Here is a 9673-nt window from a genome sequence, read left to right as displayed (position 1 = left end):
CTCAGTGTGTTCCAGGTTAGAAACAGCAGCCACAAGAGGTTTTAGGCTAAATATCCTTTTCAGGCTATCATCTTTCTCCAGTGAAGTAGGGAAAAAAACTTCATGTTACTTTTCTTCTCCATGAGTTTTTGCAAAGATCTCCTGGGAAGACAGGTAGAAAATGCTGGAAGTAAAAAGGGAAGAATAGGAAGAAATTTGCACCACTGTTCTAAAACTTTGCAGAAAAACTTCTTGAAAGATCATGTGTTTGGAAACCATATAATTTTTATATTTGACTTTGCTCTTTACAAGGCAGGAGTAATGGCAGAAACCAAAGGAAGACCATTAAAGACTCAACGAAAGTCAGAAAATAAACTTTTTCACTCTATCTTCTAGTCCCTATGGATCACTTTTTTCGTGGAAAAGTGTAGCCTTGAAGAGGTTGTAGGAGAACTCAAAGGAGGAAATGCTTCATCCCTTATTCTGGACAAAATGAATAATGACAGAACTTGATCAGAGACTGCTCTAGTCATCATCCACAGCAGATTAGGCTTTCTTTGGGTAGGTCTACAGAAAGAGATTGTAGACGTATATTATTTCCTCTCAGCAGTCTTTAAAGTGCTAACTGATCTAAAAAGATATAAAATTTATCCAATGTAATGTCTGTCTGCCTGTTAGAGAGATGTTACATTGGATAAAAAATTCTTGTTTTCAGTTTAGGTAATTCATGTTCTAGAGAAAAACAAAGAAAAATTAAAAAGCTCTCAAGAGACAATGGGATCTGTTCTGTCCTCACATGCATGACTTAGTTAAAGTGGGCTCCTTGCCATCTTCTGAGCTCAGCTACACACATGCAATTTTCTTTGACTTAAACAGAGCATATATTTTTGTGGCCAGAATCTGGACATTTGCATATAGGAATTCCTATTATTTTTTATTATTTGTATGTTATTGTAAGGCTCTTTGACTCATTGTTTTGAGCTTTGGGAAAACAAGGCTCTGTGTTCTACCCACTGGAGAGATTATGGCCCAGAGGAACCAGCAGCATGTGAAGGGTGGGAGCAGTCTAACTATCAGTCTTCTACACAGTCATATCTTTCCAATTATAAAGAGGTGTATGAATTTTTAATCACCTAGAAAATAATTGGCTTTCTTGAAATGGATGCTTTCAGATGCCTGACAAATTCTCTCTGTGTGCCTTTCCATCCCTGCACCCATCACAACACTGCTTCCCATCCCAAGTTTATTGAGTCCTCATCCTCAGAGCTGGTTTACCCTGAGAATGCACTTGGTCTTGTTTCAAGCACCTGTTTTAACATAGTCTACACACCACTACTGCCACTGTGCTCAGCTACACATGTGGTTTCCTTTGACTTAGATTAATATATTTTTCTGGGCACAGAGAGTTCTTTTTGGGTATGGCTCTACATAGACATGGAAGCCCATGTGGCTAGCAGAGGATGCAGAGTGGAGGATTTTGAAGGAGCAAAAGGCAGAAGTCTTACTACTCTGTTTCAGGACCATACCTGGCATCTGACATGACAGTGGAAGAAGTAGGAGCACAATGGTAGGTAGGAATTGTGTAAATGAGCTCTTCCTCTGAATGCATCTCTGTACACAGAGCTTCACTATTTAGCAATCAGCACAGTGACATCAAGAAATCAGATGGACCCAAGGACTTATTCCTATGTGATGGCAGTGGAAGAGCAGGGATAAGACAGAGGATTTTAAGTCCTCAGAAAAAAGCCAGATCAGTGTGTTAAGTCTCTTCTGTGTGCCTGTTTGAGTGCCCGCAAGTACAACTGGGGTTCTGCAGGTTTGGGAGGGAAGGGTTTCAGGGCAGGGAGCAGAGCCAGGGAGCGACTGCTCTCTATCCCTCACCACCCCTGGCACCTTTCCCGGTGGAAGTCAGAGTGGGGATTAACACACACGGAACTGGTTCTGTTCCAACTCCCCAAGAGGAAAACAACATTTTTTCAAGCTATATGATTCTTGTTTGTAGCTACGTGACACGTTATTTAATGGCTGTGAAATAGTGCATTGTTCTGATTTTGAAGATGTGCATATCTTTGGAGGACCGCTCTCATTTTTCTAAATGCTTTTTAAATGCAACATTTACAAACACCTTCATTTTCTTGTTGTTGCTGACTCGCTCATTGACATTTTAAGCTAAACAGCATATGGCTTATAGCTTTGTACAAGCAATTGTATACAATTCATACATTTTCTGGAATTAAAAAGCCTTGGAAACACAGTGACAATTTTCAAAACTACAGGTTTATTCTTAAAACTAGGAGATCTGTGAGGTCTATTCTTCATTTTTACAGATTTTTCCAAGTGATCCAAAAGAGTTGCTCAGGGCATCATAATTTCCTGACTGCAAAACAACAGAAACAACACAGGTGGGTATTTAGATGTTTAATTCCCATGTGTGTTCAATGTTCTTTGTGGTCTTTAGATGGAAGAGTATTACTGGAGTGTAAGGTATTAATTACTGTTATCAGCATCTAAGACATCTCTTGCTGAAGATTTAAATCAGCTTCCCCTGGAAACATAGGAAATAGGATTTAAAAGGGCCTCCTGCATCAAGTTCAAACCCCAGCTTTTGCTGTCAACTGCACATCACATAATTGCTTTCATGAAGTGCTCAAGTTTCATGCTGTAGCCAGTGAAGTTTCTTGCTTCCCCTGCTCCTGTTGGAGGGCTGCTCCAGGATATCATTCCAGTGCTTCCTCCTAATTTCCTGTTGGAGTTTATTCATGGCCATTTTATAACCATTTGCTCTTATGTCAACATCATCCTTTAAATAGCTCTTCTCCCTCTTTGTATATTTATAAACAACAATTATGTTCCCTTTCAGCCTTTGTTTTGTTTGTAAACAAGTGAAGCAATTTAGTTTGCCATGTTAGATAGCCCTTCCTCCTCCTTCCAGTGCAACTTCTTGGGGCTTGTCCCAGTTTGAAATAACTGTGTTGCACATGGGTGCAATAAAATGAATGACCCAAGTTGTGCACTGTCTGCCTGGACTCTGTCAGAGAAATATCATCCTATGAAAATTAGGAAGAAACCCCACTATTTCCCTTCCCACTCTCCCTCATCAAACTTTTATTTTTTTTTTTAATGTAGGTACAAGCTATCTGAGGCTCATGGTCACCTTTTATTAGCAAGGAGAGCAATCCAAAAATTTCAGGTAACAAACTTGTACCTCTTCTTTCAGCCAGCTGCTGAAGAAATGCTACCCACCCAAACTGTATGCCTAAACCCACTACTTCATTGTTTGTTTTCTGAAGTGTACCATCTTGAAGTTACATTCCGAATTTCACCTTATCCCATCCCATCCCATTCTTTTCTTCCCTTTTCTCTTCTTGCACTACAAGATACTATTGGTATTTTTTCCTAGCTTTGTGTAATCAGAAAATTTTGCTTGCATATACTCCCTTTGCTGCAGTGTGGGGGTTAATGAAAATAGGACCCTACAAAATGATTAATAATAAAAGCAGTATGTGTAGGACTTGGCTACTGATCTCTGTCCATCCCAGTAGATATATTTTCAGTACAACCTGCAGTCACCTCTTCTCCAATCAGGTCTCCTCAGTTCTTCCAACTGATCTCCTCTTTCTCCAGTTTAAATAATACCCCTCCCCCTGTAATGATGATAATATGATTTACGGGTACCAGAGGAGCGAGATCTATTGCATTTCCTTTCTTTAGAAAAAGCTCATTATTTATGGCATAATCCATTTTTGGAAAAGCCTGACGTGTTTCAACACATCTCTTGTTTCCTTCAAAATTCATTTTAAAACCTGGCATGCAATGAGAGCATATTATGAACCTGAATAAATGCTGCAACAGTCGTGTACTTGGTACTATAATGGGTTAATTGTTGCAGTGCAGGAGGCTGATAGGGAGCCTCAAGAAGGTGCATGCCTTAATGAGGAGATGGTAAGGAGCCCTGAGGCATGGAATAGGGGCTAATATGAAGGAGAAAACAGTAGGATAGAAAGCTAAGTAACCCAAATAAAGATATTGCTCTTGTTTATGTTACAATTACTGTCTTGCATTATTGCTGACAAAACTTAAAAACACTAAAGTAACTCAATGAGATGGATGTGTACATGGAATATTTCTGTCCCAGACTAGGTTTTCTATGTTTTAAGGTTTCACTGGCACTCCCTACTCAAAACAATGAGCTACCAGTTAAACTGAAAACCAGAGCACTACTTTGAGGAGTGGACATACTATTGTTACAGCCAATACTTTTGATTCCTGGGGAGGAATTCTGTTTCCAGCCTGCATTTTTTTAAAAGAGGAATTTTTGAAATGTATCAAGTTGCCTTGGTCTAAGGACAGTCCAGAAAATACTGAAAAGTTAACATATGTATCAGAATAGCTCTACTTCAAATGCATACTATACAATGACACTGATCCACTCGGTGACATTTTGTTCAGATTTTCAGGCAAACTACCATCACTTTAAGATTGGTCAGTAATACATAGAGTATTAACTTGGCCTTAGTATTTTGGATTAAATCAGTTCTTTATTTCTTGGAGGCCAGCTTGCAGGGGTAATGGAACCTTGAAAGACAGGAGGATCAAAATCAAAGAAAAGTTGTTCAAACCCCAGCAAATGTTTAACTTCATGTCCAGACTGGTCAATCAGCCTTATACTATCTGTCCCACTTTATCCATTAATGAAATACCTTCGAGTCATGTTTCTCCAATAAAGTTTTTTTAAAAATTAAATAATTTCCTTTATGTACAGCTGGTGCACAAGTAGTGGGCTTCATAATATGTACTTTATCTAAATGTAGCAGCACATGATATCTGTTTTCACAAATTGCTAGCTGCTGAACATTGCTTTCTAGGATTAATTAATTGTGGAATAAATCAATATAACTGTAAATGGTACTGGGATCAGACTTACTGAATATTGATAATCATCTAGGTAAACACTGGATAAACTAGCTCCCAAGTCAAATAAGATTCTCAAAAGCATGTGTCTATAAAACAAAGATAAAAATATGGTCTTTAATAAAATCTCTGTAGAACCCTACAGAAACAATAAACAGAAACAAAGGAAAATAAGGTTTACCTAAACATCAGCTCAACATTTTTCTTTACCATTATTTTATTCTCATTTTATTATAATAAATCTTCTCCCCCTTACATGTTTCCTCTTGATTCTCCAGCCTTCTACATCCTCCTTGCTCTCTTTACAGAAGAAATTGCCATACAGGATCAGACAATAAGTCTCTGTGGTCTAACATTCAATCTCTCTGAAAGAGCCAGCGTATCAAGTCTCCTCCTTGTCTTTAACAGAGACTAACCTAAAGCATGAAGCTTGCTATTAGTATCCCTCTTACAAAATACGTAACTACAAGTATTTTGTACTGACTGTATCTTATAAAGTACTTGGCCTCAGTGACACACAAGGGCAATTATTACCATGAGCTATTATTATATTATTAATTAGGTACTGTGAGTAGGGAGGGGAAATATGTTTTTTTTCATAAATTTCCAAAGATCAGCTTTTACTTTCAGGCAGTATTTTTTTATCCTCATGTAACGATAGGAGAGCAAGGATGAAAATTCCTGACTGACCTCTACTATTATTTTGGAAATACTTATTATATCAGCTACAATTCTGTTTCCTTCCTTTATTTCTGAAGTCCCATTCATGATCTGTTGCTAGTATTTTTGTTGCTGTGTAGCTTTATTGGTTTTGCAGTGTGTGTGTACCAAGTCCTGCAAAACAGCTGACACACCACTGGGTGAGGAAGCAAGAAGCAGTGTACTCATCAAGGAGTTGTGGTGCTGGAAACATGGCATGCACTTGTGTGGATGTGTGCCTCAAAGTAGGATGTCCTGTGGGAAGATTGGTTGTAAACATAGTACAGGAGGCAATATTTCCCAATGAATTACAGCTGTACTGATTACCAAGGAGTAGAAACAGCCTTGCCTACCCAGTGAGGATGGGTGATATAAAAGAGTGCGCTAGGTGACCACAAGGTACAGCTGCAGATTCAGAATCTGCTGGCTGTGCTGAGAGCAGGAAGGGACGTGTGGTTGTGTAAGGGACAGATAAGGTAAGGAGATGCTGTGTGAAGGGCAGACATGGTTAGGTGGCCAGGTAAGGCACAGGTTTGGGGTTTAGCCAGTTATGCAGAAGGAAACTTGCAGAGAGGAGAGAAGGATTCAGTGCTGTGTGGAGCTGCCTGTGAGGAAAGAAGTCAGAGTTGCCTGAGGTAAGTCTATTGAAAGAAGGTATGAAAGAATTTTAATAAAAGACTGGTGTTGGTGTCAGTTGTGTCTGTCTTGGCATAGTTACTACATCCTCTCAGAGAAGTAGCACTAGTGCTGTATCACCTCTGGAGAGGTCCCTGGCATGTTGGCATGCAGTGCTGTTGCCTCTCTTGTGGATCCAACTGAGTAGCCTGTGGGTGGCAGGGAGTGACAGGGAGCTGGCAAAGCTGCAAGGTTGGTTGGGAATCTTTCCTAGCCATAGACAGGATGTTTCACAAACCCCAGGGACAGTGACCCCAGGGCAAGCTGCCCTCTCACTCAGGAAAGCAGGTCCTCAGAGGAGGGAGAGAGCTGCCATGAGCCAAGAAGCAGGAGAGTACTGTGTGGCTCATCAGATGTAGGGAGAGGGGAATCTGATAGTAGATGGAAACAGATGGGCAAGTTCATGGGAGAAGAGGTGGAAGAAAATGACTAAGACAATTGTTTGGAGGATGGTGGGGCTGAAGGCTGGGAAGCTCAGAGAAGCTGAAGGAAGCGTTCTCCCTCTTGTGATGAAAGACTTGTCTCTAATACAAGAGGTCCAGGCTGTCTGTGATCAGCGCCTTGAAGATGCTACATACTAGTGAAGTAGAAAGAAACACAGGTTTCATTTTCCATTAAGGTAATAGTAGGTAAATTAGTGCTTTTGCAGTGGTTTATGAATATCTGATCTTCCTGTTTTGATGGTAGTTTCTCACCACATCCATCCCAAACTGAACCACATTCTGCCTTATCCTCAAGGAAGAAGAGAGCACTGGTTTTATCATAAGCAATAGAGAATAGTCCAAACACTGTAACCTCTGTACCATGAGCTATCTGTAAAAAAATTTTAGGCAACTCCAATAAACAGTCCACATAAAAGTGTGGAAGCAATATCTCTGCTACTGAATGGAGAACCAGTTCATACAGAACCATTTACTGCAGAAAGTACTACAACACAAATCTTATAAATTTATTCTTAAAATTTAATTTACTAGGACAGATCTGTCTATAAACTTATGAAGAAGTTGTGAAATTGGTACTAATCCACATTCTTGCTATGTTGTTGTTTATGTGTGTATGGACAATTATTCTACCATAAAAGTCCCTTCTATTGATTTTTCTTAAAGTATTTTTTTACTGTAACAGTTATCTTTACTGCATAATAGTGTCTGAAAAGTACTTGAACCAAATTAGTAATGACAATACTAAAATAAAATCCTGTACCATTAATTTGAATCACTGTGGCATGTAGAAAATTTTCTGCAAATTAACCCAAAAGAAAACTTATTCCTGCTCATGTGCCGTCACTATAGAATTGATGATGCTACCTATCCAGAGCAGATGTCCAAGTGATTGAATAATCTGTTCTTCAAAACTAGTCTACCACAAGTTGATTGCTTCTCTTGTATGCTCTTTTCATCTCTGTATGAGTGGTGAGAGAAAAGACGATGTACCTGGGTGTGCTGTTAGGGGTAATGTTCAAACACCAAAATAATGTGTATATATTGCTTTAAATCCCATCCTCTCAAAAAACTGCTGAGACATCTAATTCTCATGATGATACGTTTGGGAGCTGTAGGTATCTTGAAAACAGTGCTGCATGTCACAGTAAGTGTCTAACAGCATGTGACTCAAAGCACTGCCTTGTGAGGATAACTCAAGAAATAATTCACGTAGTTGATAATTTCCATTTAACAAACAATCTGTTACCCAGATACAATTGTTGCTGTGAAGATTCCACAAACTTAATTTGGAATGATGCATGAATTTGAGACATGCATTTCAAACAACAACTAAAGGAACTCACTGCAGTATGGAGACATTAATATATCTGCATGGAAATCAGGGGAAATATGGAATTAGTCTTAAATGGCAGTGTATTTAAACAAAACAAAAATTGTAAAACTTTATATAGATACTTTTTCCTGGGATTTGGACAACTACTCAAGTTTCTTGTGATAATAATCTCTTTTTTATTATCAGTATTGTTATTATTTGCATTGTGAAATGATGCCAGGTCCTGAACTAGAAGCCAGGTTCCATTAGAATTGATATTAAGCATGTAATGAAAAGATCACTTTCCCCTACGAGGTGTTCTCAAGCTGAATTCATGTCCATATTGCAGTCAGAAAACAGATGCGACTGCACAAAGCATGGAGATACTAGCGCCAGTTTTTAAAGAGGCATCTTGGTAACCTAGACCAAGGAACACAGGCCCAGTGAGGACTAGTTACCCTTCGTTCACAGTCAGTTTTGTGAATGTCACAGAGAAAAAAATCAAAGAGTGAATCTTGAGGTGATGAAAATAGACTAAAGAATAGGGAAAGTTAGTAATGTAAAATCTGATTTTGTACTGGCTCAGGAGTACATATAGGGAAAGTTGTGAGGTCGCTCCAGTGAGAAGGAAGGTTAGAGGTAAATATAGAGTTTGGGATTATACCCAGTCTAATACTACAATCCCTGTTGCTGGTTAGCTCTGCTAATTTGCCTGCTGTCTTTGTTGTATGTAGAATGCTTCTGGTGGAGAAGCATACAGCTAGCATGCCTCAATGGCAGTAGGGATTAATTGAGCATAATGTCTTGTGGAAAGTCACAGCATTTTCTTGGAAAAGAACGAGAGAAAACTGATAGTTTTGCTGTGTAACTGAGTTTTATAATGAAATGTCTTACAGCGAATCCTTGTTGCCTCATTATTCTTAAATCTTTATTAAAAAAAAGCCTTTGAAGTGTATTACTTAAATATATACTTTGAGGATCTTGCTGCACAATTCCCTATGAGTTCTATGTTTGGCCTTTACTAGATGAGACAGCATTGGTACTTAGAAGTCAGGAATATGAAAGTGTTGAACAGACCATTTTCCCTCCCTTCCACAAACACCTTGTGATGCAGTCTAATTATATTGTCCAGTACTGTTGCTTTGTTTTGACATTTTACAGATTCTCAATTAAACCACTTAACTTGGGACATTGATAAGTCCATAAGTCAGAAGTCGTTATAATGTTCTGTAGTTGCTTCAAGATCCAAACATTGGTGAATGGTTGAACCAAACTTCAGGAATATTTTAGGTAACGTGGTGCAATATTACATGGTTTCAGGATAAAATCTGTGACTAAACACTTAAAAATCAAAATTTTCAACTTAGTGTGAATGGCAACTCATTTTCAGTTGTTATATATGGCTTATTTGACAATGGGTAAAGTTTTAATTGTCTTTCTTTTTTATTAATGATACATCATATCCATTCAAACTGATTTTTGAATCTATATTGACTGAAAAATTAGGTTCATCACATCTGGAAGTGAGATGAAGAATGAAGAACTCAGCCCTGTTTCAAAAGATGAAGATCATGTTAAAATCACAAGTTATAAAGAAAAGGCATGCACCTATTTACAATAACTGTTCTGTAGAGTCAGTTTTTCCTGTAGTGTA

At 38.5% G+C, this 9673-nt stretch overlaps 2 long non-coding RNA genes across 4 annotated transcripts in view; one reads left to right on the top strand and one right to left on the bottom strand.

Moving 5' to 3' along the window:
* LOC116993008 overlaps positions 1 to 9673 on the top strand; it is a 102540-nt gene that overhangs the window by 75566 nt on the left and 17301 nt on the right. The window contains exon 10 of one of the 3 annotated variants that reach the window (XR_004417161.1): positions 3106 to 3169. The exons of the other annotated variants lie outside the window; for them this stretch is intronic. This is a non-coding gene — a long non-coding RNA (uncharacterized LOC116993008). The remainder of the gene's footprint in view (positions 1 to 3105; positions 3170 to 9673) is intronic. 3 annotated transcript variants of the gene reach the window in all.
* The window catches only part of LOC116993009, a 99317-nt gene that overhangs the window by 72409 nt on the left and 17235 nt on the right, over positions 1 to 9673 (bottom strand). The gene's annotated exons all lie outside the window — the stretch shown is intronic.

The sequence above is a fragment of the Catharus ustulatus genome, chromosome 2 (assembly GCF_009819885.2).
Source record: "Catharus ustulatus isolate bCatUst1 chromosome 2, bCatUst1.pri.v2, whole genome shotgun sequence".
NCBI lineage: Eukaryota > Metazoa > Chordata > Aves > Passeriformes > Turdidae > Catharus > Catharus ustulatus.
Note: the sequence above shows the minus strand (reverse complement) of the source record. Positions and strands in the feature narration are given on the sequence as shown.